General features: G+C 23.9%; 1 non-coding gene across 1 annotated transcript; it reads left to right on the forward strand.

Moving 5' to 3' along the window:
• Window positions 1-4,464: 4,464 nt before the first annotated feature.
• Window positions 4,465-4,537, forward strand: TRNAR-UCU (transfer RNA arginine (anticodon UCU)). Its single transcript has one exon. It is a non-coding gene; the product is annotated as a tRNA-Arg (tRNA).
• The last annotated feature ends 2,754 nt before the right edge of the window (window positions 4,538-7,291 follow it).

Below are 7,291 nucleotides of genomic sequence, written 5' to 3' on the forward strand. Positions count from 1 at the left end.
TCAAAACCATTTAGTTTAATTATAGAATTAATACATTTTTCAAGAATTTTTTTCAGCAATAAAAGCTTCTTTCACAAAATCTCTCCAACAACTTACTTCCCTTTTCTTCCTTATCTATTTTAATGACTCACATTTTCCTACTTTGAAGACCTATATTTAATTTTGAAAGCATCTCAAGTTACATGAAACATTTAGAGATACGTATCAAATTCGCATTTTGAATCATATGTTGTGAAAGTAATTTTAGCACAACTTTAAAACTAAATCGTCTATACCTTAGTTGTTGCTCTCCAAGATTAATAAAACAACCCCTCAAATGTGCACTCGACGGAGAAGGTCTAGTATCGATAAAGAAGACTGCTTTATTTAGAGGTTTTGAAGGAAAAAAAAAAAAGCCCTATAACATCTCTACAATTTATAATGTCGATGCTTTAACAGACGAAAACGAATGTCCAATAGTTCCAAGATTTAGTATTATGGACGTGGATTGTGGAAACTTGAATTAATTGACATTAAGGAAAATATTTTTGGCTGAAAAAAGAATAAAAAATAACAAAAAACGATTATCTATTTTCGTACAAACATGATTAGCGAAACCATATAGTGTCGACAATGGCAATGCACGTGTGAAAAGAGGTCTTAGACTCATTCTAAATCCTTTTTGCTAGTCTAGAAAGAAAAGGTTTTGAGATAAGAACTCTTTATAAAGTTGTTAAATTTCTAATGTGGGATAAAAATAATTTTTTAAAAAAAAATCAATTCATTCCAACACTAAACTATGTGAATACTACAATGATTAGATTCAAGCAAGTATTTAGATTAACATGAAGAAAAATAAATGTAAAGAAAATTACAATACACATTGTGATAATAATCTAATCTAGTTCAAACTCTTAAAGATTGTTTGGTTTAAGGTTTTAAAGATGTTTAGGAATTAAGTATGTTTGAGAATAAAAAGCATGGGAATAAGATTGTTGGGAATCAAAGATGACTATGTTTGATTGTACATGAGAATGTTGTAAAAATTTTATGGTAACAAATTAACTTTGTATTTTATTTATAAAATTAATCAGGCCACCTCTATAAAATTTTGATAGATTAATTGATAAACAATCAATTTAATCCAAAGTTTTGAATAAAATTAATTATTTAACTATTGAGTAATGATATTAATTAAATTATTAATTACAAATGTTCGTAAAATGAGTAATTTATAATTAAAGTTAATTGATTACATAATTTGATGTATCAATTTGATGAATTTGTATAAATATGATGTATTAATTAATAAAACCATCAAAACCAGTTAAAAAAATTAATATAACATTTTATTATTAAAAAATAATGAATTATAATTAATCAATGATAAACTAATTATAATTATTAAAAAATAATCTCATAAAATATTAGTTATAATGATAATTAATTAATTACATATATAATTTATTAATGAATTAATAGTATTAAAGCATCAATTCTTTACGGATTATTATATAATTAATTAATTAATTTATGAATCGAGTAGTTAAATATTATAATTTAAAATTTAATATCATTTTCGGAGTGATTGTAAAATGAGAAAAGTTTACTTTTCTAAAGTTCAAAATCATTTTGGTTAATTATAGAATTAATTAAATGTTCGGTTTTACGCTTTGAGATGTGATTTTCATATGATCAAAATTGATTTTGAATGATTAGAACTATCATAGTGATTTCCAACATAAAGAAATGATTCAAATAATTACAAAATCACTTTCAAACATGCTTTGAAAATTGTGATGACTAAGCTAAAAAATGGAATTAGATACAATAAAAAGTTATGAAAATTTACTTTTCTAAAGTTCAAAATCAATGTGTTTAATTATAGAATTAATTAAATGTTTAGTTTTATGCTTTGAGATGTGGTCAAAATTGATTTTGAATGACTAGAAATATCAAATTGATTTCAAACATAAAAAATGATTCAAATAATTTAAAGATCACTTCAAAGCTGCTCTAAATATTGTGATGGCTAAGCAAAAAAGTGGAAATAGTCATAATTACAAATTATGAAAAATTAAATTGATTTTGAATGATTAGAACTATCAAAGTGATTTCGAACATAAAAAAAAAATGATTCAAATAATTTCAAGATCACTTGTAATAAATAAGTGGTATAAAATATGCAATGAGCACGAAGCGAACAAGCAACATTTAAATCTTCAATCTGACGCTCTCCCACCTAAGCTATCCCTACCATATATTTTTTAAAAAAAAAATTTCAACTATAAAAGCAAATATCTTTCACAAAATCTCACCAAACTTACTTCCCTTTTGAAAGCATCTCAAGTTACCTGAAACATTTAGAGATACTATGAAATATAATATATCAAATTCGCATTTTGAATCATATGTTGTGAAAGTAATTTTAGCACAACCTTAGAATTAAATCGTCTATCTTAGTTGTTGCTCTTCAAGATTAACAGAACAATTCACTCAAATGTGCACACAACGGAGAAGGTTTAGAATCGATAAAGAAAACTATTTTATTTAGAGGTTTTGAAGAAGAAAAAAGCCCTGTAACATCTCTACAACCTATAATGCTGATGCTTTAACAGCCGAAAACGAATGTCCAATGGTTCCAAGATTTAGTAATAGTGGGCATGGATTGTGGAAACTTGAATTAATTGGCATTAAGGAAAATATTTTTGGCTGAAAAAAAAAATAAAAAAGTAACAAAAAATTATATTTTTTCGTGCAAGCATGATTAGCGAAGCCATATAGTGTCGGCAATGGCGATACATATGTGAGAAGAGGTCTTAGACTCATTCTGAACCCTTTTTGCTAGTCTAGAAAAGAAAAAAGGTTTTGAGATAAAAACTCTTTATAAAGTTGTTCAATTTCTAATGTGGGATAAAAGTACTTTTTTTTAAAAAAAAAATCAAGTCATTCCAACACCAAACTATGTTAATACTACAATGATTAGATTCAAGCTAGTATTTAGATTAACACAAAGAAAAATAAATGTAAAGAAAATTACAATGTGTATTGTGATAATAATCTAATCTAGTTCAAACTCTTAGGGACTGTTTGGTTTAAGGTTTTAAAGATGTCTGGGAGATAAGTATGTTAAAAAGCTTGGAAATAAGATTGTTGGGAATCAATGATGACTATGTTTGGTTATACATGAGAATGTTGTCAAAATTTTATGGTAACAAATTAGTTTTGTATTTTATTTATAAAATTAATCAAGTCACCTCTATAAAATTTGGATAGATTAATTGATAAACAATAAATTTAATTCAAAATTTTGAGTAAAATTAATTATTTAACTATTGAGTAATGATATTAATTAAAAATGTTCGTAAAATGAGTAATTTATAATTAAAATTAATTGATTACATAATTTGATAAATTTGTATAAATATGATGTATTAATTAATAAAACCATCAAAACTAGTTTAAAAAAATTAATATAACGTTTTATGATTACAAAATAATGAATTATAATTAATCAATGGTAAACTAATTATAATTATTAAAAAATAATCTCATAAAATATTAGTTATAATGATAATTAATTAATTACATATATAACTTATTAATGAATTAATAGTATTAAAGCATCGGTTCTTTACGGTTTATTATATAATTAATTAATTTATTTATGAATCGAGTAGTTAAATATTATAATTTAAAATTTAATATCATTTTCTAAATTATAAATTTAATATTCATATATCCATTAGTTTTAATAATATATTAAAAAATAAATTTATATATTTAAAAAAGAGAGGGAGTGTAACATCAAGAAAACTCATACTTTTGGATGTGTATTATTTATGGGTATAAGAAATGCATAGAAATAACTTATTCTCATGCTTAAAGTTTCAAAACTTGTACTAAACAAGAGGATGTGGTTGGAATCACTGAAATCTGTATTAGAACTGAAGTGAATCTCTCTCCTATTTTGATTGAATCACTGAAATCACTGAAGTTGTTTTATGAATGTGATACCTTGCCAAGTCAGTTTCTCTTTATGAATGTATTTCCAAAACAACTGAAGTGAGTCTCTCTCCTATTTTGATTGAAATTCATTCAACATCATTTGAAATCTGTATTAGAAAAATTGCAGTATGTCAATGAGTTGCAATATATTTTTTTTAACTCAATTTATGAACTTTATTTTAACAAGTATTTTGAGAGATTTCTTCTCGTGAATTGCAAATGTAACGCTGTAGCCCATGAATTAACCTCCTGTGCTTGAAGACACAAACTGATAAAAGGATTTGGTTGGAAGAACACCCTCTCTGATGCATGCTTATTAACTAGTTGATTCAAATTCTCTGTATTTTTTTTTTTTTTTGGGTCTGGTTTTATACTTAAAAAAAAAAAAAAAGCAAGATCAAAAAAGGGGAAAAAATCTAATCTAATTATTACAATAAAACAGTATTGATTATTAATTACGAACTTTCAATATCAATAGCGCCCATGGCCTAATGGATAAGGCGTCTGACTTCTAATCAGGCGATTGTGGGTTCGAGTCCCACTGGGCGTGTTTTCTTCTTTTTTACCATTTAAAGAGAAGAAGGTTCTAGTTTGCTGTAATATCATTTATATATTTTGTATTTTTATGTTAATTTACAATAAATATAAAATCAAATTATAATTTTTTACATGACCTTAAAAAGGTGATAAACTAACAGTATAAATCATCACCTAACTCAAGAATAATATAGTTGATGAATATTGGTTTTTTGGCATGCTCGTGAAATCTAAGCTTAGAGATATATATGATACTAATATATTTGTTTTAGATCTTTTGAATCTATCAAATTTGATATTTTTGATGATCAATGTGATAGTTTTCATGGGTAGTTCTCTCCTAACATAATGAATAAACATGTTAAATTCAAAAATATGAAAAATGGATAGAAACTTTGGTTCAAACAAATAAATAAGATATCTAAGATTATGATAAAATTGAAACTATAGAAATTTAATCAAAATCTAATTGAAACTAATAAAATAATAGTAATATAAAATTCCAAGCACTAACAAAAACTACATGCTCAATATTGAAATTTTAAAATAACACAAATATGTAAATCTTTGTTATAGTTGAAAGGTATATACTTTATATACTTTTCTACAAATTGAAAATTAATAAGTGATGTCGCTCTTTGATTGAATTTAATTCCTACATTTATGAATTCAAAATAATCGTCATTGTTAATAATACTTCCTCCTAAACCTTATCCTTTACTTTCAAATCCTTTCTTCCCCAATTTTTTTCATCTCTTATCTACGTAACCAAAATTTAAATTTGATAATAACCTAAATATTTGTCAGTGTTGGAAATAAATCTAATAATCAATATTGTATCAAATTTTAACTTCAAGATACTATGCATATCCCTTTTTTCCTCAAACATAACGGTTAATGGATAATAATAAATCAAAATTTAAATATAAAGATAACAATCATACCTTTTCGCCGAACGAAATAAGTTTATGAATTATCTAGGTTTCACTTTGACACAATCCAATATTTTCTTTATGAATAAAGAAAACTTCAATTATCATTCTAGAATTCGGAATTGGAAAGCTTGTATTTATTCTTTAAAAAATATTTAGTTATTATGTAAAGTATTGTGTACTATTTATAAGTAACGTGTTTATTTGAATTTTTATTTCTATGTAAAGAGATACATTAAGAGGATTATGACAGATGAAAATGTGTGATTATTAATTATTTTTAAAAATTTTAGTTAGCATGTGAAGTTAAAATTAAATTACTTATTCTTATTCTTGATACAGTTTTTTTTTTTTCCAGTTATTGTATTTGTTTGAAAAGTATAAAATTGGAAAATAAAAGTTAAAATATCAACAAAAACTCTAAAGGGTACAATGAATTTTTTTTTTTAATTATAAAGGACAAAGAGGTGTGAATATAATTTATAAGTTACTTTTTCACTTTTTCCTCCATTTGATGCCACTTCGTAGGAGGCCAATTTGTTGAAAACAAAAGTCTAAAAAAAAAAGGGCACATATACTTAACAGAAATGGTATAATGGACATTTAATAAAAAATAAAGAGCAAAATAAAATCCTCCCCATGTAGCCACTTTCAATATCGTATAGATTAAAAACTAACTTTTTCAATTCGATCGGTTGATTTTTCAATTGAATCTCAGTCAAAATAAAGATGTAGTTATTTACTTATTTGTACTAAATATATTTTACTCATTTATTATAATTTTGTATTCAAGAACTATTAATTAATTGTTTGATTATTATTAATTACTTATCTCTAGTGTTTTTTTTTTTTAAAAAAATTAAAGTTGTAATTATTATTTATATTTTATGTATTTGTGTATAATTATCATACTATAATTATAATTATTTAATATATTTCATGATTATATAGTCATTAACCTTCAATTCATTTCACTTATTATATATGATTACTTTTTATCAAGTTAATTAGATCATTATCTTATCAAATTATCATTTTCTTTGGAATTATTAATCATTATTATTATCATTATTTGATTAAGAATTATTAATTATTATTAACCATTATCATTTTTATTTTTTATAATTATGTAGTCGTTATTTTAATTTATTCCACTAGTCATATATAGTACATTTGAGCATACATCAAAGGGATAACACAATATTCCCCACTTATTGTAGAGGTGATGTTTATACATACATTTATTCCTTTTTAAGGGAGAAAATTCTTACAAATAGAAAAATTCAAAAAATATTTACACTTTATATCAAAAAATTTTAAAAATACTTATATTTTTGAAACTTTTTACGGTAAAGTATAAATATTTTTAAATATTTTTTATATTTAAAAAGATCCTGAGTCTAATTGGTATGTACCTCTCGAGAGGTCGGAATCCAAATTCTCTCTCATTTGTCATACAAAAATTGACGATCTTATGAAATTCCCTTTTTAAAGTAATGTTAACTATTATTAAACATTATGGTAGGCAGTTATGTACAATAACAATACTTATTATTACTTTGTAAGCCATTATTTTACTTTCCTATAATTATGTAAATAATTTATTGCTAATATGATTTATGAATTATATAACACATTTATTCATCTTATTGTAATTAACTAGATCAATAACAACTAAACCATGAGATTAATTTAATAATTAAATATTAAAATGAGCATAACTCAACTGACATACAAATGCATTAGCAACAAGAAGGTTTGCGTTTCAAACTCTCTATTTATGGAGCATATTGCATGATCTTAATTATAGGCCCATAATTTTTTATATTGAATTG

The sequence above is a fragment of the Benincasa hispida genome, chromosome 9 (assembly GCF_027475165.1).
Source record: "Benincasa hispida cultivar pf3 chromosome 9, pf3_genome.v1.1, whole genome shotgun sequence".
Taxonomy (NCBI): Eukaryota; Viridiplantae; Streptophyta; class Magnoliopsida; order Cucurbitales; family Cucurbitaceae; genus Benincasa; species Benincasa hispida.